General features: G+C 38.1%; 1 protein-coding gene across 1 annotated transcript in view; it reads right to left on the bottom strand.

Moving 5' to 3' along the window:
* Positions 1-26,089, bottom strand: part of BLTP3B (bridge-like lipid transfer protein family member 3B) — a 105,718-nt gene that overhangs the window by 68,308 nt on the left and 11,321 nt on the right.

Consider the following 26,089-nt stretch of genomic DNA (forward strand, 5'->3'; position numbering starts at 1 on the left):
TTTCAGGAACTATGCAAGGCTTTGAGCCATCCCCTACAACATTTTGTTCACTTCACTACAGACAATATCACAGAAGTGGATATTCCTATTTCACTAACCAATATACAAGTAAGGTAAATGAGGTGGACCTTTAGAAATAGTAGCAGCAGCAGCTGCCACCACTGCCATTCATCATGCCAAGAGCTTAATGAAAGTGCCAAAAGTCACATAGGAGACTGGACCCTGAATTCTAATTAAAGAACTCAAATTCTCTCTAATGATTTAGAAAGGAAAGTTCTTAAACTCAAAAGAAAAGATTGAAAATAATAATAGTTAAAATAACAGTGACCATTTTCCAAGGGTTTACTGGATACCAAGCTCTTCTCTTTGAGTGCATGCGTTACTAATTTTCATGATAACCCATTAGGGTCAACACTATTTTCTTTCCCACTTTTTTTTTTTTCCATATTTATTTATTTGGCTGCACTGGGTCTTAGTTATGGCAAGCGGGATCTTCGTTGCTGCGTGCGGGATCTTTAGTTGCATCGTGCGGGATCTTTTAGTTGCAGTATGCGGGCTCTTAGTTGCAGCATGTGGGATCTAGTTCCCTGACCAGGGATCGAATCTGGGCCCCCTGCGTTGGGAGTGTGGAGTCTTAACTGCCGGACCACCAGGGAAGTCCTTATTCCCACTTTTTACAAGAGTAAATATAAAGAGAAACTAATTTATTTGCCCAATGTCACAACTAATAATGATGATAATAGTAATAATAACAATAAATTACACATGCACTTTAAAGAACTTTCGTATATGTTAATTCTTAACACAATCCTACAAAATAAAAAATTGCTAACTTTACCCAGCCTTACTTTTTCAAAAGTGAAACTATTGAAAAAGTTAACTACTGGCTAACAAAGGAGCTATTAGCCAGTCTTCTACCATTTTTTGATATTAAATATTAAAGTAACAAAATGTACTGGGTTATTTACATGCCCTACACATCAACAAGAATCAATATGCACATGCTTCTGCACTGACCCTAAACCAGAATTTCTTGAGCCAGATCTTATCTGGATTCCTATCTTCTCACAAAATGTCAACACACTGACTTTCTCAACATAAAGCTCGTATTTAACCCATATTTGACCAAAGATGCTGAGCTGTTTCTCACTTACTACCAATCATGTTTCATTTAAGAATATGAAGTTTCCTGAGAGGCTGCCATTTCTAATCATATAGGAATGACCTGCCACTGCCTCAAGGCAGAATATTAATGCAGAAGGGAACATTCAATAAGTACTTACTGAGGATTCACTATTCCGACACATACACTGGCAAGCAGTATACTCAAGGTTTTTGCCTTTCTGAAATATTCAGTTTAGTTGGTGAAGAGTGAATACAGGGGTTCTTAATCCAGATCTTCTTTGAAATAGGGACTTTTGAGCTGATATCTAAAGGATGAGTAATAGAAGTTAACTAGGCAAGGAAAAGAAGGGGTCAGGAAATAAAGCGTATTCCAAGTAGAGGGAATAAAACATATAAAGGTTCTGAGGCAGGAGGGAGCATGGTATAAAGTGGAAGTGAAAAAGATCAGCATCTGGCATGTAGCAAGAGAGCCAGGGGAGCAGAAGATAACTCTGGAAGGACAAAGAGAGGACTGATTACACAAGGCCTTGACCATTTTATTCATTCATTCATTCAATAAATTTTAACTGATTACCTATAATTTAAAAGGCACTAGGCAGGGCGGGCTTTCCTGGTGGCACAGTGGTTAAGAATCCACCTGTCAGTGCAGGGGACAGGGATTCGAACTCTGGTCCGGGAAGATCCCACATGCCGCAGAGCAACTAAGCCCGTGCGCCACAATTACTGAGCCTGCACTCTACAGCCCACGAGCCACAGCTACTGAGCCCACGTGCCTAGAGCCCGTGTTCCGCAACAAGAGAAGCCACCGCAAAGAGAAGCCGGTGCACCGCAACGAAGAGTAGCCCCCGCTCACCACAACTAGAGAAAGCCTGCGTGCAGCAATAAAGACCCAATGGAGCCGAAAATAAATAAATATTTTTAAAATAAATAAATAAATAAAAGGCACTGGGGATTTGAGAGTAAACAAAATAGATAAAAATCTCTTCCTTCATGGAGCTTAACTGGGGGGTAGAACACAGAGAATTAAGAAATAAGTTAAATATATAATAAGTCAGATTCAAAGTGAAGAGGTACTCCTTATAGTTGAAATAAGAAATACAAATTTAAGTATATTGTTTAACCTCACAAACGTAAGCAGTGGAAAAGCTAACAATAGTGATATAATTTATTAGGTATTGTAGGTCGGTAAAATTTGGAGTTGTTAATTTAGTAAAATCCTTACCTATCTTAGCAGTAAGTGAGTATGCAAGATCTAACACTGATACATCTAGAATGAACAGCATAGATATATAATTTAGAGCTAGTAGGGTAACAGTGAGGTAAATGCGACTGCCACTGGGGAACAAGATTGGAGGGATCAGGAAAGGATGGGTTGGAGGCTTGTTGCTTTTTGTGTTCAGCCCACTTGAATTCATTCATTCATTTAAATAACAAATATTTGTTGTGTGCCAAAAATGTGCCAGACACATAAATGAAACAGATGAGTGGGGGAGACAGGGTATTTTCTACCACAACAATGCCAAAATTTGAAACTGAATATTAGGCAGCCTTGTTCTTAAAATTTTTTATTAGGCAATTGATGCCAACATTTTGCTCCCCTCTTCTCTTACCCCTCCTCTTACACTGTCATTCTGTAACACAAACTTTTCAGTCATCTGGTGCCCACACCCAGTCTTGTTTTTTGGTGTTGTGGGGAACTTATGAATGGGGCAGTAAAGGAGAACTCTTACCTGTCCTACCTTTCCCCTCCAATGGCATGGCTAGGAGAGGTCCCAGGATTTCTGTGGAGGGGATTTGTGGTTGTTGAGTTCCAGGGAGTTATGAGACACTGCAGTGAGCTGAGGCAGCAAGGATGATAAGCATACTGAGCAGACTACTTTGGAGCCGGAATGAGAAAAGCTGTCTCTTTTTCTATATATTCAGGTACCAGAGCAGTGCATATAGAACCACCTGGGAGTGCTTAAAAAACTCAATGCCCAGGCACAACCCCCTCCCTTCCCACCCTCACCACTACCAATTAAATTAAAAAGTCTCTGGCAAAGGGACCTCAGGCACATGATTCAAATCATTAACATACAGTTCATAAGCGATTTCTGCACAGTTGATTGAGTTAAAAAATTAGAGCTTCAAACCACCTTTCATCCTGATATTCATAATATAAAGTCCAAGAAAGAACAACACTGACTTCCTTGACTTTATAATACATAGTTATAGTGTAAATAGAAAATGTATAGCTTTTATTTCATGAATAAGGTTAATTCTGTGACCAAAAGCCCCCCCCCACACCAACAAACATACTAGTTTACAGTTCTAATCTCACCTCTTACCCTCAGCGTCCCCATGCTGTTCTCCAAACATACCAGGCAAGCTCTCCTCCTTAGAATTTTTCACTGGCTGCTCCTACTGCCTGCAACACTACTTCCACCATATCCATAAGGCTAAGTCCCTTACCACCTTAGAGTCTACTCAAATATTACCTCCTCAATGAGGCTGCTGATGAAACAAAATTATTTTAAGGCAGGAAAAGAAATTTAACGTGAAATTTTCTCTGCTGTTTGAGCCACTATACCTTCTCCTTAGTGTGCATTGTGCATCTGCATTATACATTAACTAGATTCCCTAAGAAGACACAGGAACGTCTACACACACACACACACACACACACACATTTCCTGCTGGCACCAGCAAGGAAACTCCTTAGGAGATAGCATTCCCTCCGTTATCATGTAAGGGGTTATGATGACCCACTACTCACTTTGTGCAACTATGTAAACTGTCAATGCCACCTTGATGTTTAACCCTTTGATGTATAACCCTTTGTCTCAAAAACTTATATAACTGTGCTTAGACCTCTAATGGGCAGAACAGTCCTCAGAGCTTTCTGAAAGACTATCTCCCTAGTTATAATTTTCAGATTGGCTTGAATAAAATTTCCCATTTCTTTCTTGAAAAAAAAAAAAAGTCAGATTCTGATAACTGTGGAAAAAACAAAGCGAAAGTAAGATAGGAGGTGCAAGCAGAGGACCTTTTAATTTTTAAAAGAGTAGACAGGGGGCTTCCCTGGTGGCGCAGTGGTTGAGAGTCCGCCTGCTGATGCAGGGGACAGGGGTTCGTGCCCCGGTCCGGGAAGATCCCACATGCCGCGGAGCGGCTGGGCCCGTGAGCCATGGCCGCTGAGCCTGTGCGTCCGGAGCCTGTGCTCCAAAATGGGAAGGGCCACAGCAGTGAGAGGCCCGCATACTGAAAAAACAAAACAAAACAAAACAAAACAAAAAAGAGTAGACAGGAAAAGCCTCATTAAAAAGATGACATTTGGGCAAAGATCTGAAGAAAGCCAAGGAGCTAGCTATGCAAATATCTGGAGGAAGAATGCTCTAGGCAGAGGAAAAGCTAAGGGCAAAAACTGAGGTAGGAACATGCTTGGCAGGTCTGAGGAATAGCAAGAAGGCCAATGTGAGTGGAGGAAATGAACAAGGGCAAAAATGAAAGGAGATGAGGTTAGAGAAATAACAAGGGCCAGATCATGTGAGGCCTTTTAAGCCACTCTAAGGACTCTCTGGCTTTTACTCTGAGTAAAAATGAGAGTGACTGGAGATGGTTTTTGACAAGAACAGGGAGTTTTAAAGGATGGCTCTATTGAGAATAGATAAAAGAAGGACATGGACAGAAGCAGGGAGCCCAGACAGAAGGTTATTGCAATAAGACAGGTAAGAGAAGATGTTGCCTTGGACCAAGATGGAAGAGTAGGAAGTGGTGAGAAGGGAACAATTCTAGACATATTCTGAAGGTAAAGCCAACGGGATTTGATAGTACAGATTGAAGTCAAGGATGGCTCCAAGGTTTTTGATCTAAGCAAACAGAAGAATAGAGCCACCATTTATTGGGGTAAAGAGACAGAGGGAGAAATAAGCTTGGGATTAAGGATCAGAATTTAGGCTTGGAATAGTTTAATTAAGAGATGCTTATTAGATATCCAAGAGGAGATACCAATTAGGTAGCTGGATATTCAAATCTTATTCAGTAGTTGCAGATACAAATTTAATAATCACCAACGTTATATATGGTATTTACAATTGCAAGATGGAGACAAAAAATGAAATGGCTCAAGGACTGTGGTCAAGGACCAATAAGAGGCCAAGTAACCAATAAAGGCGATTAAGAAGGAAGGGCCAGTGAGGTAGGAGAGAAATCGTTTTTGTTAGGTGAGAGAAAATTCAGCAGGCTTGTATGTTGATGACCATGATGCAGAGAAAAGAAAACTACTGATGGACAGACAATGGATGGAATAAAATCCTTGATTAGAAGACAGCACATAGAGTACACAAGAGGGACTGGCTTTGAACAGTTTTGATTTTGGAAAGCATATTAATACTCTGTATATGCAAAAAATAAAATAAGAAAGAATGTGAAGAGGGGAAATGCCTAAAACTGAAAGCGACCTGAAACAAATGAACCTAATTGTATTAAAAAATACTGTAACCATATTCAAGGGGAAGATAGGAAGAAAGGACAGAGGGATAGATGGACAAAAACGAATCTGATTAACTCATGAATACAACATTTGACTATATATCCTTAGTGTTGGGCAAGGAGGGGTGATTAGTGGAGAAATCAGGCAACATCTTAATGGTCTATGGTACAAGAATGTTCATCTCAATGATATTTACAAAAGGAAAAAAGTGAAAGCACTCCATAATAATCCCTTTAATTATGATACATTATGCCTACATATATATCAAGCAATACGTGTTGAGAATTATATAAAGAAATGGTTATACTATAGCGCCTGGTGAAAATTCAAGGTTCAAAATTATATACTGTGATTTCAATATGCAAAAGTGGAAGATGGAAAGATTAAAATGTTATTCACAAGAAATTCTATCTTCAATTTAGTTCATACCAAAGGGACAACATGTGCAAGGAGCATGGACCTTATTTAAAGTCAGACAAACAAATGTGAATTCTAGTTTAGCCACCTACTGTGACACCCCTCTGCCTCAATTTCCTCATCTGTAAAATGGAGAAAAAACTCAAAAAATGTGCAACTCAAAAAATTTTAGTGAGGATTAAAGATAATATGTAAAGTATTAAAGATAATATGTAAAGTATCTGATACAAAACAGATATCCAATTAAGAGTTCTCTTTCTCCTGACCTGCTTTTTATTGAGTTTAAATTATGAAGGCATTGATTATAGTTTTAACAGGAGCAATATCAAAAGTTCAAGCTTGGGGGGACTTCCCTGGTGGCGCTGTGGATAAGACTCCGTGCTCCCAGTGCAGGGGGCCCAGGTTCGATCTCTGGTCAGGGAACTAGATCCCACATGCATGCCGCAACTAAAAATTTGCATGCCACAACTAAGGAGCCCACGTGCAAGGAACCAGCAAGCCGCAATTAAGGAGCCCTGGAGCCACTACTAAGAAGCCTGCCTGCTGCAACTAAGACCCAGTGCAACCAAATAGATAAATATTAAAAAAAAAAAAAAAAAGTTCATGCTTCGGAATTCCCTTGTAGTCCAAAATCTGCACTTTCACCACCGAGGGTGCGGGATCAATCCCTGCTCAGGGAACTAAGATCCCGCAAGGGGTGCAGCCAAAAAAAACCCAAAAAAGTTCAAGCTTATCCAAACAGGACTTTAAAATGGCAGAGCGGTGGAGCTAATCTTGAAACATATTAATACTGCTCATCTATTAAAATATTTTAAAGAGGAAGCTGAAGATGTATTGGTAACTGTCACATCCACAGCTATTAGAGAGTTGGTTTCTTATACTGGGTAGGCCGTGGACATATCAAATTATTTATCTTCTATTATTCATACATGAGGCTTTCATTTAACATATATTTCAGTTTTGCACAAATATTTCCCAATCATTTATTAATATAATTATGTTCCTTCCAAAAACAGAGAGAGGAGGATGGTTTTTCAGTCACATTTGTTAACTTAATTGATAGAGGAAAAGCACACTTTCAATAAGTAAACAAAGGGACTAAAACCCACAAAATAACATTAAGGCATGGACTAGCTATGTGTCTACCTATGCTTTGTCCAAGTGTTGCTATAGGCTCTTTGGACTAAATTGCCATGTGAAATTTCCAGATAATTGTATTATTCTACTAAATATTCTACTAATATTAGAAGGGTTATAATACTGGGCCTGATCCTAAAGAGAATAAATTATTATCCAAAGTAAACCTCTTCAGTTCACTAAAGACTCATTTAAAGTTCTAAAAGTTATATAAACATTTTAAAACAAACTTTTTAAAAAATGGTAGAAATCTAGGTCAATGAATTAAACTTCCAAATAATTAATTATTTGGTGGAGATAAGAGTGGAGTGGGAGAATGGAAGCATGAAATCTATATAAAACCGAAGTAGACATGTTAAAGACTCAAAATGAGGATAAAAAAGAAAGCTGATTGACTTGAATATGTCAAAGTCATAACAACTGTACAGAAGAAAGTCATAACACATAATAAAGATAAACCTGGCACAATTCTTACTGAATTTTTTATTTTTAACATTCAGAACACACAATAATGTTCCATTACTATGTACATTATGGCATGTAAAGAGGTTTATTTTAAAGTAAACATGTGTTCTTTATTTTAACGTTAGTATTATATGAAATAAATTTTAAATGTGGATGTACATATTTTATTGGTTAACTATATTTTTAACAATGTAACAATTTTAAAGCTAACTTAAAACATGCAAACAGGCTTCCATTTTTCCAAAATCTTCTTTAATTACATGTAATACATGAAAATAAATTTACTAGGTTTTTCATTAGTAACAACAAAATAGCTAAGTAGAGGAATAAAATTTCCAGGCAAATGGAAAGGAAAGGTTTGATTTAGATTACACATTTTGCAGTTAATACATAATTAGAGTCTAAATTATGTGTAGAGCACTGTACACGGTAAAATTTAGGGCAAAACAAGTAAGTCAGTCCATATAATCAAGATTTATAATTTGCTTAAGGGAACACAGCACAAATGCACGAAAAGTCAAGAATCGCTCTGCAAGAAGAAAAATGCCACTTAACACTTAACCTCTCGTGGATGACCTAGAGTCTGTCATACAGAGTGAAGTAAGTCAGAAAGAGAAAAACAAGTACTGTAGGCTAACACATATATATGGAATCTAAAAAAAATAAATTAAAAAAAATGTTTCTGTAGAACCTAGGGGCAGGACAGGAATAAATACGCAGACGTAGAGAATGGACTTGAAGACACGGGGAGGGGGAAGGGTAAACTGGGACAAAGTGAGAGAGTGGCATGGACATATATACACTACCAAATGTAAAATAGATAGCTAGTGGGAAGCAGCCGCATATCACAGCGAGATTAGCTTGATGCTTTGTGACCACCTAGAGGGGTGGGATAGGGAGGGTGGGAGGGAGGGAGACACAAGAGGGAAGAGATATGGGAACATATGCATACCTATAGCTGATTCACTTTGTTATATAGCAGAAACTAACACAACAATGTAAAGCAATTATACACCAATAAAGATGTTAAAAAAAAATTGCATCCCCCTTCAAAAAAAATACTTAACCTCTCAGACTTCCCTGGTCCGCACAGTGGTTAAGAATCTGCCTGCCAATGCAGGGGACACAGGTTTGATCCCTGGTCCAGGAAGATCCCACATGCCGCAGAGTAACTAAGCCCATTGCACCACAACTTCTGAGCCTGCGCTCTAGAGCCCGCAATCCACAACTACTGAGCCCGCGTGCCACAACTACTGAAGCCCACGCGCCTAAAGCCTAGAGCCTGCAACAAGAGAAGCCACCTCAATGAGAAGCCCATGCACCGCAACGAAGAGCAGCCCCCACTTGCCGCATCTAGAGAAAGCCTGCGTGCAGCAACGAAAACCCAATGGCAGCCAAACATAAAATAAATAAAATTAATTTTTATTTATTTATTTATGGCTGCATTGGGTCTTGTTGCTGCATGTGGGCTCTACCCAGTTGAGGCAAGCAGGGGCTGCTCCTCGCCACAGTGCACGGGCTTCTCACTGCAGTGATCTCTCCCACTGCGGAGCACGGGTCCCAGGCGCACAGGCTTCAGTAGTTTTGGCACCCGGGCTCAGTAGTTGTGGCTTGCGGGCTCTAGAGCTCAGGCTCAGTAGTTGAGGCGCCCAGGCCCAGCTGCTCTGCGGCATGTGGGATCCTCCTGGACCAGGGCTCAAACCTGCGTTCCCAGCACTGGCAGGCAGATTCTCAACCACTGCACCACCAGGGAAGGCCAAAATAAATTTTTATTTAAAAAAATAAATAGGGTTTCCCTGGTTGCGCAGTGGTTGGGGGTCCGCCTGCCAATGCGGGGGGCGTGGGGTCGTGCCCCGGTCTGGGAGGGTCCCGTATGCCACGGGGCGGCTGGGCCCGTGAGCCATGGCTGCTGGGCCTGCGTGTCCGGAGCCTGTGCTCCGCAACGGGAGAGGCCACAGCGGTGAGAGGCCCGCGTACCACAAAAATAAATAAATAATAAATTAATAAATAAATAACCTCTCTATGGCTCAGTTTCCTCATCTGTAAAATTGTGATAATAATATTACCTGCCTCATGGGGTTGTTTTGAGGATTAACTGAGTTAGAACATGGAAAATGCCAGGAATTGTCTCTAACACAGAAAATTCACTGATGTTTATAAATAAAACAAAACAAACACCCCCCTCCCAAAACCAGCCTTTCTAATAAACAGACTTGTTTAAAAAAAAAAAACAGAAAAGAAAATTCAGTGAGTGTTACCTATACTATTAACATGAAGATGCAGGTTAAATAGGAATATGAACAACACAGAGACATTACATAACCAGTGATCAAAATTTCTAAAAAAAGATCTCTGGCTTGATAAATCACTAAGTATACAGTAGATCATAAATCAGAAAGGTATAAATTATATATCTGATGTTACTGTAAATTTTAGTTATGATTTATTTGAAGTTTCATCAGATCCATTTTATAGCTGTATCATAAAAACAAAGATCATAAAGTTGTTTTATTTGCTAAAGCAAACTGCAACAGATCTGTGAAATGAACCATCTCTAGATTAAATATAGTATTTGGGGGTAGAATCATAAAATCTTAGTGCTAAAAACAATCTTAGAACATAGCTTATAAACCCTTTTCTGACCTACTTACCTTCTTCCACAATTCTTTGTATTCAGATAACAGCCCCTCCCTGGGACATTGTTTTAAAACTTCATCAGCGAATATGCATTTCTTGAATTATTCACCTTGTCCTGAAAGTATTTATGGTTCCTATTATTGTACAGGTTGTTAGAGATTCACATCAATGCCTACTATTCTTCTAAACTTAAGAAGTGGCAAAAAAAAAAAAAAAGAAGAAGAAAGAAAGAAAAAGTAGCTATGCTACTTGATAACATTTTTCTCAAATAACAGTTGTAATTAGAAGTAATCATTCTGGGCTTCCCTGGTGGCGCAGTGGTTTAGAGTCCGCCTGCCGATGCAGGGGACACGGGCTCGTACCCCAATCCGGGAGGATCCCACATGCCACAGAGTGGCTAGGCCCGTGAGCCATGGCTGTTGAGCCTGCGCGTCCGGAGCCTGTGCTCCACAACGGGAGAGGCCACAACAGTGAGAGGCCTGCGTACTGCAAAAAAAAAAAAAAAAAAAAAAGAAAAAAAAAGAAATAATCATTCTCATTCTGATATTTCATGCTATAGCATGAAAAACTAGACTTTACAGGGAATTTTAAAATGCACGTTAAATTGTTTAATTTAAAAGTTTAAAGTAGGCATACTTAATCTGAAGTTCTTGGATGGGCTTCAAGGGGTCCAAGATACTTCATAATATTTTCAAAGGGGGTTTTTGGACACCGAAAAGGCTCAGAACCATTGCCTTAACGTAAATAGCATTAATTGTAACCATCCAGAAAATAAATTACTTCAATACTGTAATTTGATTATTAATATCATTGTTGTTTGATTTAATTAACTTATTATAAACAAACACCTCTCAGGGTGCCTACCCAGTTACCACTGATTCTGTCTTCCCAGAGAAAGGCTATAAACATAGGGGAAAGGTGCATACCTAACACATGTTATATACTTCCTTGGTTACAGCTGATTTGATCTAGAGAATGACAAGGCATTTAGACTCTTCAATCAGATTTCTTCCTTCAGAAATTTAAAACTGGAACACTACCTTAGGATCAAACTGACAAACAATAAAGGAGCAGAACTGAGAAACACAAATCCAACATTTAAGAACTTAAAGATACCATAAAGATTCTTAACCCATCATTGTTCCATTCTCTCCAGCTGGGCCTAACTAAAACCGTTGAAATGAACTAGTAATTGAAATCACTAGCTAGTATCTCAAGACTGTGCACCCCTACAAGGATTGTGTTCTCACTGCATATGAAAAGATATAAAAAGAACCAAAATCTTTATGTAAGCAAATCTAACAACAGCTTCAACTTGACTTTATTAAAAACAATATTTCTAGAAGAGAAAATACCTAAAGACCACATGGTAAAGCTGTACGAGAGAACATGTTACTGGAGCACGTTCCGAAAATCTGATAGTCTGCCAAGTCCTTTGGCTAAAAACATTAAGTTATTAATCTGCACCTAATTACACCCTTTCACAGACCATGGGCTTCATCATGCAGCCATAAAGATTCCTCCACTTAAAACTAAGAAACAGGGCTTCCCTGGTGGCGCAGTGGTTTAGAGTCCGCCTGCCGATGCAGGGGACACGGGTTCGTGCCCTGGTCTGGGAAGATCCCACATGCCACGGAGCGGCTAGGCCCGTGAGCCATGGCCGCTGAGCCTGTGCGTCCAGAGCCTGTGCTCCGCAGCGGGAGAGGCCACAGCAGTGAGAGGCCCGCGTACCGCAATAAAAAAAAAAACAACTAAGAAACAAATGAGGTGTTTCTAAAGAAACCCCTATTTCCTTTCTGCCTTACCCAACACCCCAGTTGCACCTCCTTTAACCTGGCAACCTCCTCTTAAGTCTAGTTGCCTTCTTGCCCCACTCTATGCCTCATTGTCTTCAGGTTCAAGAAGTGAATTAGTTATTTTCAAAATTTTGGATATGAGATCAAGAAATAGACTTTACAATCCAGTACACACATACAAAACAAAAATTTCTCAAAGTGATAGTTTAATACAGTCTGATATTTTCCATTCTATTTCCTCCTTTCAAAATGGTGATTGACTACACTATTTTCACAAGGCAAGCTATGACCCACAGTTTAAGAAACAATACATAAGAAGTACATACATCATGACCAAGTATTTATTCCAGTAATGAAGGTTGGTTTAACATTCAAAACTCAACTAATATAATTCACCACATGAAAAGTAAAATCACATCGTGATCTCAATAGAGGCATAAAAAAGCACTGGACAAAAGTTAACACCATGCATGGAAAAATAATTCTCAATAAACTAGGAACAGAAGAGAACTTCCCCAAAACTACAGGGACTTGTACAAAAACCCTACAGTTGCGATCATACTTAATGATGAAAGACTAAAATGCTTTTCCCCTAAGACAGAGACAAGGCAAGGATGTCTGCTCTCACCACTTCTATTCAACATTGTACTGGAGGTTCTACCTGACACAGTAAGGCAAAAAAAAAATGAAATAAAATAATAAAAATAAAAGGCATCCAGTTTAGAAACGAAATAAAACTGTGTTATTTCCCAGATGACATTATCATCTATGTAGAAAATCCTACAAATCTTAAAAAAAACCAAACAAACTACCAGAACTAATAAATGAGTTTAGCGAGGTTACAAGATATAAGACCAACATAAAAAAGAAAATTAATTAAAGACACAAGAGCCATATGAAAGAGCTCCCAATAGCCAAAGCTGGAAAAACCTGGGCAACAAAATAAATTAAATATTATTGGATTATAACTCAAAGTATAAAATAAATATACATCAGTCTACACAGATAAAAAAACATGACTGAATAAGTAAATAACTGGGAGAAAACAGATTAATCTGCCACACAGAAAATTTTTAAATAACTTAATAAGATATTCAAACCTTAGGGAACTGCAGAATTCCTCACTCATTTTGTGTGTGCTGCACATAGTATTTCCTTCCTTCCAAAATGTACAGTATGAAAGTGGGGAAGAGAGTAATTTTATAGTGGATAACCTGACAAACACTACATCAGCCAGGTGATCAAGGTCAATGTCAACAATAAGAGATCTAAAGACACATACAGACTGAAAGTGAGAGGATTAAAGAAGGTATTCCACGCACATGGAAATCAAAAGAAAGCCAGAGTTGGGCTTCCCTGGTGGTGCAGTGGTTGAGAGTCCGCCTGCCGATGCAGGGGACATGGGTTCGTGCCCCAGTCCGGGAAGATCCCACATGCCGCAGAGCGGCTGGGCCCGTGAGCCATGGCTGCTGAGCCTGCATGTCCGGAGCCTGTGCTCCACAACAGGGGAGGCCACAACAGTGAGAGGCCCGTGTACCGCAAAAAAAAAAAAAAGAAAGCCAGAGTAGCAATAACTATAACAGAAAAAATAGACTTTAAAACAAAGACTGTAACAAGAGACAAAGAAGGACATTACATCGTGATCAAGGGATCAATCCAAGTAGAAGACATAACAACTATAAAGATATATATGCACCCAACATAGGAAAACCTAAATATATAAGCAAATATTAACAGACATAGAGGAAGAAATTTACAGTCACACAATAATAGTAGGGGACTTTAACACCCCACTTACATCAATGGACAGACTATCCAGACTGAAAATCAATAAGGAAACACTGTTGTTAAATGACACATTAGACCAAGTGAACTTGATTGATATTTAGAGAGCATTCCAACTGAAAGCAGCAGAATGCATATTCTTTTCAAGTGCACATGGAACATTCTTCAGGACAGATCACATGATAGACTACAAAACAAGTTCATTAAATTTGAGAAGACTGAAAACATATCAAGCATTATTTCCAACCACAATGCTATGAGACTAGACATCAACTACAAGAAAAAAAAAAGCACAAACATGGAGGGTAAACAATATGTTCTAAACACCAATGAATCACTGAAGAAGTCAAAAAGGAAACTGAAAAAAAAAACCTGGAGACAAATGAAAACAAAATGATCCAAAATCTATGGGACTCAGCAAAAGCAGTAATAAGAGGGAAGTTTACAGCTATACAAGCTTACCTCAGGAAACAGGAAAATCTCAAATAAACAACCTAAAGAAACTAGAAAAAGAAGAACAAATAAAACCCAAAGTTAGTAGAGGAAAGAAATTATAAAGATCAGAGCAGAAATAAATGAAATAGAGACAAAAAAACAGAAAAGATAAATGAAACAAAGAGCTGGTTATTTGAAAATTTAAACAAAATTGATAAACCTTTAGCCAGACTCTTCAAGGAAAAAAAGAGGGCCCAAATCAATAAAATCAGAAATAAAAAAGAAATTACAACTGACACCACAGAAATACAAAAGATCATAACAGATTACTACAAACAATTGTACATCAATAAAATGGACAACCTAGAAGAAATGGACAAATCCCTAGAAATGTACAATCTCCCAAGACTGAATCAGGAAGAAATAGAAAATATGAACAGACCAATTACCAATAGTGAAACTGAGTAAGTAATTTCAAAAACTCCCAACAAACAGAAGTCCAGAACCAGAGGGCTTCAAAGGTGAATTCTACCAAACAGTTAGAGAAGAGTTAACACCTATCCCTCCAAATTATTCCAAAAAATTGCAGAGGAAGAAATACTTTCAAACTCATTCTACAAGGCCAGCATCACCCTGATACAAAAACCAGACAAAGATACCACAAAAAAAAAAGAAAAAAGAAAATTCCAGGCCAATATCACTGATGAACATAGATGCAAAAATCCTCAAGAAAATATTAGCAGACCAAGTTCAACAATACATTAAATGTATCACACATCATGATTGAGTGGGACCTGTCCCAGGGATGCAAGAATGGCTCAAAAATCCACAAATCAATCAATGTGATAAACCATATTAACAAACCAAAGAATAAAATCATAAGATCATCTCAACAGATAAAGGAAAAGCTTTTGATAAAATTCAACATGTGTTTATGATAAAAACTCTCAACGAAGTGGGTATAGATGGAACAGACCTCAACATAATAAAGGCCAAATATGACAAACCCACAGCTAACATCATACTCAATGGTGAAAAGCTGAAAGTATTTCCTCTAAGATCAGGAACAACACAAGGATGCCCACTCTCCCCACTTTTATTCAACACAGTATTGGAAGTCCTAGCCACAGCAATCAGACAAGAGAAAAAAAATAAAAGGAATAAAATTGGAGAGGAGGAAGTAAAACTGTCAGTTTGCAAATGACATGATACTATACATAAAAAAATCCTAAAGACACCAAGAAAAAAATACTAGAACTCATTGATGGATTCAGTAAAGTTGCAGGATACAAAATAATATACAGAAATTTACTGCATTTCTATACACATATATCAGAAAGAGAAATTAAGGAAACAATCCCATTTACCATCACATAAAAAAGAATAAAATACTTAGAAATAAACCTACCTAAGAAGGCAAAAGATTTGTCCTCCAAAAACTAAAAGACAATGCTGAAAGAAACTGAAGACAACACAAACAGATGGAAAGATATACTGTGTTCTTGGATTGGAAGAATCAATATTGTTGAAATGACCATACTACCCAAGGTAATCTACAGATTCAATGCAATCCCTATCAAATTACCAATGGCATTTTTCACAGAACTAGAACAAATAATTTTAAAATCTGTAAGAAAACACAAAAGGCCCCAAAGAGCCAAAACAATCTTAAGAAAGAAGAACGAAGTTGGAGGTATCACACTCCCTGATTTCAAACTATACTACAAAGCTACAGTAATCAAAACAGTACAGTATTGGCACAAACACAGACACATAGATCAATGGAACAGAGTCCAGGAATGAACCCACACTTACATGGGCAATTCATCTACAACAAAGGAGACAAGAATATACAATGGGGAAAAGACAGCCTCTTCAATAAATGATGTTGGTAAAACTGGACAGCTGCATGCAAAAGAATCAAACTGTACTAATTTCTCACACCATGCACAAAAATAAATTTAAAATGGATTAATAAAGACTTAAATGTAAGAACGGAAACCATAAATAAAACTTCTATAAGAAAACATAGGCAGTATGCTCTTTGACATTGGTCTTAGTAATATTTTTTGGATATGTCTCCTCAGGCAAGGGAAACTAAAGCAAAAATAAACAATGAGACTACATCAAACTAAAAAGCTTTTACAAAGTGAAGGGAACTATCAACAAAATGAAAAGGCCACCTACTGAACAAGAGAAGGTACCTGTAAATGATATATCCAACAAAGGGTTAAAACAGAAAACAAAGAACTCATACAACTCAACATCAAAAGACAAAAACCAATTAAAAACCGGTCAGAAGAGCTGAATAGATATTCTCCCAAAGAAGGCAGACAGATGGCCAGAAGGCACCTGAAAAGATGCTCAGCATCACTAATTATGAGGGAAGTGCAAATCAAAACCACAATGAGATATCACCTAATACCTGTAAGAATGGCTATTATCAGAAAGACCACAAATAACAAGTATTAGAAAGGATGTGTAGAAAAGGGAACCCCCATGCACTGCTGGTGGGAATGTATATGGGTGCAGCTGCAATGGAAAACAGTAGGGAGGCTCCTCAAAAAAATTAAAAACAGAACTACCATACAATCCAGCAATTCCACTCCTGGGTATTTACCCAAAGAAAACTGAAACACTAATTATAAAAGATACATGCACCCCATGTTCATTGCAGCGTTATTTACAATAGCCAAGATATGGAAGCAACCTACCTGCTCATCAATGGAAAATTACTCAGCCGTAAGACAGATACTGAGAATAAACAGGTGGTTGCCAGAGGGGAGAGGGGTAAGGAAGAAGAAAAATAGGTGAGGGAGATTAAGCGGTACAAACTTCCATTTGCAAAATAAATGAGTCATGGGTATGAAATATACAGTGTGGGGAATATAGTCAATAATTATGTAATATTGCATGGGGACAGATGGTTAACTAGACTTATTGTGGTGATCATTTTGAAATATATAAAAATATTGAATCATTATGTTGTGTAACAGGAACTAACATAGTGCTGTAGGTCAATTATACTTCAAAAACAAACAAACTCACAGAAAAGAGACCAGATTTGTGGTTACCAGAGGGTGGAGGGAGGGGGAATTGGATGAACGCAGTCAAAAGGTACAAACCTCCATTTATAAGATAAATAACACTATGAATGCAATTTACAACATGATAAATATAATTAACACTGTTGTATGTTATATATGAAAGGTGATAAGAGAGTAAATCCTAAGAGTTCTCATCACAAAGAAAAAATATTTTTTTCATTTCTTTCATTTTATATGCATATAATATAATGGATGTCCACTATTACCACTATTGTGGTAACCATTTCATGATGTATGTAAGTCAAATTATTATTCTATACACCTTAAACTTATACAGTGCTTATACAGCACAATTATATCTCAATAAAACTGGAATAAAAATAATAATGATAAAATATGCTGATAATATGTACCCTTGATATGACAATAAAAATGCCACTTTACCTTTGGGGTCTTCTTGCCAAAAACCCATAACCTATTCAAATTAAGAGAAAAAGATTATACAAATCCTGTTTGAGAGACACTGAACAAAATATCTGACCAATACTACTCAAAACTCTCAAGGTCATCAAACACAAGGAAAGTCTGAGAAACTGTCACAGCTAGGAGGAGCCTAAAAAGAAATGATGACTATATATAATGTGGTATTCACAATGGGTTCCTGGAACAGAAAAAGGACATTAGGTAAAAAGCTAAGGAAATTTGAATAAAATATGTGGTATAGTAAATAATAATTTATAAATATTGATTCACTAATTGCAATAAATGTACCATACTAATGTAAGATGTTAATAATACAGGAGATGGAATATGGGATGTATGAAAACTCTCTGTACTATCTTTACAACTTTTCTACAAATCTAAAAGTATTCTAAAATAAAAATCTTATTTAAAAATCATTGAGCTGCATATGGAAGGTTTACCTCAATAAAAAGTTACTGCAATAAAAGTGCTGATTGTGTTTCTATATACTAGCAACAAACAATCAGAAATTGAAAATTTTCAAGTACTGTTTACATTAGTATAACAAGTTTGAAATTTTTAGGGATAAATCTGACAAAGGGTGTATAAGACATACTGAAAACTACAAAATATTGCTGAGAGAAATTAAACAAGACAAAATAAAATGGAGAAATAAAACATGTAATAGACAGAAGACAGTATTATTAAGATGTCAATTCTCCCCAAATAGATTTATAGTTCCCAAGCAAATATCTAGCAGGCTTTTTGGTAGGAACGACAGGCTGATTCTAAAATTTATATGAAAATGCAAAAGACCTGGAATGTCAAAATAACTCTGACAAAGATTAATCGAGTTGGAGGCCTGTACCACCAATTTCAAGACTTACTTAAAAGCTACAGTAATCAACAGTCTGATATTGGTGTAAAGATAGGCAAATAATCAATGGAACAAAAGAGAGTCCTGAAATAGACCCAAGTTTATAGTTAGCTGATTTTCAACAAAGGTGCAAAATCAATTCAATGAGAAAAAGATGATATTTTCAATAAATTGTGTTACAGCAATTGTATAGCCATATGCAAAGAGAAAAAAAAAAGAACCTTGACACTTACCTCACATCACAAATAACAAATTAACTCTAAATGGATCACAGACTAAAACCTAAGAACAGAAACTACAAAACTTCAGTAAGAAAATACAGGAGAAAATCTTGGTGACTTTGAGCTTGGCAAAGATTTCTATAGCACAACAAAAAATTCACAAATCAAAACAGAAAAAAATCAATGTTACACTTTATCAAAATTAAAAACTCTGTGCATCAAAAGACACTGTTTCTGGGACTTCCCTGGTGGTCCAGTGGTTAACAATCTGCCTTCCAGTGCAGGGGACACAGATTCAATCCCTGGTAGGGGAAGTAATATCCCACATGCCATGGGGCAACTAAGCCTGCGCGCCACAACCACAGAGCCTGCACACCATGACTACTGAGCCCATGAACCACAACTAGAGAGAGGCCCGTGTGCTGCAATGAAGAGCCCACATGCCACAACAAAATCTCCTGCATGCTTCAACTAAGACCCGTCGCAGACATAAATAAATAAATAAATAAATAAATATTAAAAAAAATTTTAAAAGACACTTTCTAAAGAACAAGCCACAGACTGGCAGAAAATATTTACAAAACATATGTCTGGAAAAGGACTTGTATCTACAATATATAAAGAACTCTTACAACTCAAAAATAAGACATCCCATTAATAAAATACGCAAAAAATTTAAACAGACCCTCAAACCAAAGAGGGCATATGGGTGGTGGATAAGCACACTGAAAGATTCACAACATCACCAGTCAATAGGAAACTGCAAATTAAAAACCACAGTCAGCGGCTTCCCTGGTGGCGCAGTGGTTGGCGGTCCGCCTGCCGATGCAGGGGGCATGGGTTCGTGCCCCAGTCCGGGAGGGTCCCGTGTGCCGCGGAGCAGCTGGGCCCGTGAGCCATGGCCGCTGAGCCTGTGCGTCCGGAGCCTGTGCTCTGCAACGGGAGAGGCCGCAGCAGCGGGAGGCCCGCATACCGCAAAAAGAAAAATAAAAAAACACAGTCAGATACCACTACTTACCCACTAAAACAGGTAAAATTAAAAAGACTGACTATACTGAGCGTTGGTGAAGATACGGAGCAAGTGGAACTCTCATATGCTTGCTGGTGAGAATATGAAACATACACCCCAGAACCACTTTGGAAAGCTGTAAAGCAGCTTCTTAAAAAAGTTATATATGTTGCAGAGAATTCCCTGGAAGTCCAGTGGTTAGGACTCCATGCTCTCACTGCTGAGGGCTGGGTTTCAATCCCTGGTCTGGGAACTAAGATCCCACAAGCCACGAGGTGTGGCCAAAAAATTTTTTTTAATTTATACATGTCAGGAATTCTCTGGCAGTCCAGTGGACTTGGCACTTTCACTGCCAGGGCACGGGTTCAATCCTGGGTCAGGGAACTAAGATCCTGCAAGCTGAGTGGTGCAGCCAAAAAAAAAAAATAGAAAAAAAGTTATATATGCACCCACATATAACTCAACCATTCTACTCCTACATATTTATTGAAGAGAAATGAAAAGCATGTGTCCTCACAAAGACTTATACATGAATGTTCATAGCAGCTTTATTTGTAACAGCCCCAAACTAGAAACAACCCAAATGACCATCAACAGTTAAATGGATAAAGAAGTTGTGGAACATACACAATGGAATATACTTAGCAATAAGAGAGAATGCATAGCACTCCCTCGTGTGAAAGCACTGGAATCATAACTGACTGCCGAACAATCATCGACAGGAAGACACTGGAACTCACCAAAAAAGATACCCCACATTCAAAAACAAAGGAGAAGCCGCAACGGTAGGAGGGGCACAATCACAATAAAATCAAATCCCATAATTGCTGAGTGGGTGACTCACAAACTGGAGAACACTTATGCCACAGAAGTCCACCCACTGGACTGAAGGTTCTGAGCCCCATGTCAGACTTCCCAACCTGGGGGTCCACCAACAGGGGCAGGAATACCTAGAGATCAGACTTTGAAGGCTAGCAGGATTTGATTGCAGGACTTTGACAGGACTGGGGGAAACAGAGACTCCAAAGAGCCAGGAAGGCTCCAGTGCTGGGTCACCTCACGCCAACCAACCAACAGGGAGGGAACCAACCCCACCCATCAGCAGACAACCGGATTAAAGTTTTACTGAGCTCTGCCCACCAGAGCAACACCCAGCTCTGCCCACCACGGGTCCCTACCATCAGGAAGCTTGCACAAGTCACTTAGGTAGCCTCATCCACCAGAGGGCAGACAGCAGAAAGAAGAACTACAATTCTGCAGCCTGTGGAAGTAAAACCACATTCACAGAAAGATAGAAAATGAAAAGGGAGAGAACTTGGTACCAGATGAAGGAACAAGATAAAACCCCAGAAAAACAACTAAATGAAGTGGAGATAGGCAAACTTCCAGAAAAACATTTCAGAATAACGAGAGTGAAGACCATCCAGGACCTCAGAAAAAGAATGGAGGCAAAGATCAAGAAAATGCAAGAAATGTTTAACAAAGACCTAGGAAAATTAAAGAATAGAGATGAACAACACAATAACTGAAATGAAAACTACACTAGAAGGAATCAATAGCAGAATAACTGAGGCAGAAGAACGGATAAGTGACCTGGAAGACAGAATGGTAGAATTCACTGCTGCAGAACACAATAAAGAAAAAAGAATGAAAAGAAATGAAGACAGCCTAAGAGACCTCTGGGACAGCATTAAACGCAACAACATTCGCATTAAAGGGGTCCCAGAAGGAGAAGAGAGAGAGAAAGGACCGAGAAAATATCTGAAGAGATTATAGTCAAAAACTTCCCTAACATGGGAAAGGAAATAGCCACCCAAGTCCAGGAAGTGCAGAGTCCCAGGCAGGATAAACCCAGGGAGAAACATGCTAAGACACATAGTAATCAAATTGACAAAAATTGAAGACAAAGAAAAATTACTGAAAGCAACAAGGGAAAAATGAAAAATAACACACAAAGGAATTCCCATAAGGTTAACAGCTGATTTCTCAGCAGAAACTCTACAAGCCAGAAGGGAGGCAAGATATATTTAAAGTGATGAAAGGGAAGAATCTAAAATCAAGGTTACTCTATCCAGCAAGGATCTCATTCAGATTCGATGGAGAAATCAAAAGCGTTACAGACAAGCAAAAACTAAGAGAATTCAGCACCACCAAACCAGCTCTACAACAAATGCTAAAGGAACTTCTCTAAGTGGGAAACATAAGAGAAGAAAAGGGCCTAGAAAAACAAACCCATAACAATTAAGAAAATGGTAATAGGAACATACATATCGATAATTACCTTAAACGTGAATGGATTAAATGCTCCAACCAAAAGACACAGGCTCGCTGAATGGATACAAAAACAAGACCCATGTATATGCTGTCTACAAGAGACCCACTTCAGACCTAGGGACACATACAGACTGAAAGTGAGGCAATGGAAAAATATTCCATGCAATTGGAAATCAAAAGAAAGCTGGAGTAGCAATATTCATATTAGATAAAATAGACTTTAAAATAAAGAGTGTTACAAGAGACAAGGAGGACACTACATAATGATCAAGGGATCAATCCAAGAAGAAGTTATAACAATTATAAATATATATGCACCCAACATAGGAGCACCTAAAAACATAAGGCAACTGCTAATAATTATAAAAGAGGGAATCGACAGTAACACAATAATACTGGGGGACTTTAACACCTCACTTATACCAATGGACAGATCATCCAAAATGAAACTTAATAAGGAAACACAAGCTTTCAATGACACAATACACCAGATAGATTTAATTGATTGATATTTATAAGACATTCCATCCCAAAACAGATTACACATTCTTCTCAAGTGCACACAGAACATGCCCCAGGACAGATCACATCTTGGGTCACATATCAAGCCTTGGTAAATTTAAGAAAATTGAAATCATATCAAGCATCTTTTCCATCACAACACTATGAGATTAGAAATGAATTACAGGGAAAAAAACGTAAAAAACACAAACACATGGAGGTTAAAGAATACGTTACTAAAAAACCAAGAGATCACTGAAAAAATCAAAGAGGAAATCAAAAAATACCTAGAGACAAATTACAGTGAAAACACGACAATCCAAAACCTATGTGATGCAGTGAAAGCAGTTCTAAGAGGGAAATTTATAGCTATACAAGCCTACCTCAAGAAACAAGAAAAATCTCAAATAAACAATCTAACCTTATCCCTACAGGAACTAGAGAAAGAAGAACAAACAAAACCCAAAGTTAGTAAAAGGAAAGAAATCATAAAGATCAGAGCAGAAACAAATGAAATAGAAACAAAGAAAACAGTAGCAAAGATCAATAAAACTAAAACCTGGTTCTTTGAGAAGATAAACAAAATTGATAAGCCATTAGCCAGACTCATCAAGAAAAAGAGGGAGAGGACTTAAATCAATAAAATTAGAAATGAAAAAGGAGAAGTTACAACAGACACTGCAGAAATACAAAGCATCCTAAGAGACTACTACAAGCAACTCTATGCCAATAAAATGGACAACCTAGAAGAAATGGACAAATTCTTAGAAAGGTATAACCTTCCAAGACTGAACCAGGAAGAAATAGAAAATATGAACAGACCAATCACAAGTAATGAATTTGGAACTGTGATTAAAAATCTTCCAACAAACAAACGTCAGGACCAGATGGCTTCACAGGTGAATTCTAACAAACATTTAGAGAAGAGTTAACACCCATCCCTCTCAAACACTTCCAAAAAAATTGCAGAGTAAGGAACACTCCGAAACTCATTCTATGAGGCCACCATCACCCTGAAACCAAAACCAGACAAAGATATTACCAAAAGAGAAAATTACAGACCAATATCACTGATGAATATAGATGTAAAAATCATCAACAAAATACTAGCAAACAGAATCCAACAACACATTAAAAGGAACATACACCGGGCTTCCCTGGTGGCGCAAGGGTTGAAAGTTTGCCTGCCGATGCAGGGGAGGCGGGCTCGTGCCCCGGTCCAGGAAGATCCCACATGCCACAGAGCGGCTGGGCCCGTGAGCCATGGCCGCTGAACCTGCGCGTCTGGAGGCTGTGCTCCGCAACGGGAGAGGCCACAACAGTGAGAGGCCCGCGTAACACACACACACACACAGAAAGGAAGATACACCATGATCAAGTGAGATTTATCCCAGCGATGCAAGGATTCTTCAATATACACAAATCAATCAATGTGATACACCATATTAACAAATTGAAGAAGAAAAACCATATGATCATCTCAATAGACGCTGAAAAAGCTTTTGACAAAATTCAACACCCATTTATGATAAAAACTCTCCAGGAAGTGGGCATAGAGGGAAACTACCTCAACATAATAAAGGCCGTATACAATAAACCCACAGCCAACATCATTCTGAATGGTGAAAAACTGAAAACATTTCCTCTAAGATCAAGAACAAGACAAGGATGTCCACTCTCACCACTATTATTCAACATAGTTTTGGAAGTCCTAGCCACAGCAATCAGAGAAGAAAAAGAAACAAAAGGAATACAAATTGGAAAAGAAGAAGTAAAACTGTCACTGTTTGCATACGACATGATACCATACATAGAGAATCCTAAAGATGCCACCAAGAAACTACTAGAGCTAATCAATGAATTTGGTGAAGTTGCAGGATACAAAATTAATGCACAGAAACCTCTTGCATTCCTATACACTAATGATGAAAAATCTGAAAGAGAAATTAAGGAAACACTCCCATTTACCATTGCAACAAAAAGAATAAAATACCTAGGAATAAACCTTCATAGGGAGACAAAAGACCTGTATGCAGACAACTATAAGACACTGATGAAAGAAATTAAAGATGATACCACCAGATGGAGAGATATACCATGTTCTTGGATTGGAAGAATCAATATTGTGAAAATGACTATACTACCCAAAGCAATGTATAGATTCAATGCAAGCCCTAAGAAACTACCAATGACATTTTTCACAGAACTAGAACAAAAAAGTCACAATTTGTATGGAAACACAAAAGACCCTGAATAGCCAAAGCAATCTTGAGAAAGTAAAATGGAGCTCGAGGAGTCAGGCTCCTGGACTTCAGACTATACTACAAGCTACAGTAATCAAGACAGTATGGTACTGGCACAAAAACAGAAATATAGAACAATGGAACAGGACAGAAAGAGATAAACCCACGCACCTATGGTCAACTAATCTATGACAAAGGAGGCAAGGGTATACAATGGAGAAAAGACAGCCTCTTCAATAAGTGGTGCTGGGAAAACTGGACAGCTACATGTAAAAGAATGAAATTAGAACACTCCCTAACACCATACTCAAAAATAAACTCAAAATGGATTAGAGACCTAAATGTAAGACCGGACACTATAAAACTCTTAGTGGAAAACATAGGAAGAACACTCTTTGACATAAAACACAGCAAGATTTGTTTTTATCTACCTCCTAGAGTAATGGAAATAAAAACAAAAATAAACAAATGGGTCCTAATGAAACTTAAAAGCTTTTGCAAAGCAAAGGAAACTACAAACAAGACAAAAGACAACCCTCAGAATGGGAGAAAATATTTGCTAACGAGGCAACTGACAAAGGATTAATCTCCAAAATATATAAAGAGCTCATGCAACTCAATATTAAAAAAACAAACAACCCAATCCAAAAATGGGCAGAAGACCTAAATAGACATTTCTCCAAAGAAGATATACAGATTGCCAACAAACACATGAAAGGATGCTCAACATCACTAATCATTAGAGAAATGCAAATCAAAACTACAATGAGGTATCACCTCACACCAGTTAGAATGGGCATCATCAGAAAATCTACAAACAATAAATGCTGGAGAGGGTGTGGAGAAAAGGGAACCCTCTTGCACTGTTGGTGGGAATGTAAATTGATACAGCCACTATGGAGAACAGTATGGAGGTTCCTTAGAAAACTAAAAATAGAACTACCATACCACCCAGCAATCCCACTACTGGGCATATACCCTGAGAAAACCATAATTTAAAAGAGCCATGTGCCACAATGTTCATTGCAGCTCTATTTACAATAGCCAGGTCATGGAAGCAACCTAAATGCCCAATGACAGGCAAATGGATAAAGAAGATATGGTACATATGGAATATGTAATGGAATATTACTCAGCCATAAAAAGGAATGAAATTGGGTCATTTGTAGAGAAGTGGATGGATTCAG

Source organism: Delphinus delphis, chromosome 11, assembly GCF_949987515.2.
Source record: "Delphinus delphis chromosome 11, mDelDel1.2, whole genome shotgun sequence".
Lineage (NCBI taxonomy): Eukaryota > Metazoa > Chordata > Mammalia > Artiodactyla > Delphinidae > Delphinus > Delphinus delphis.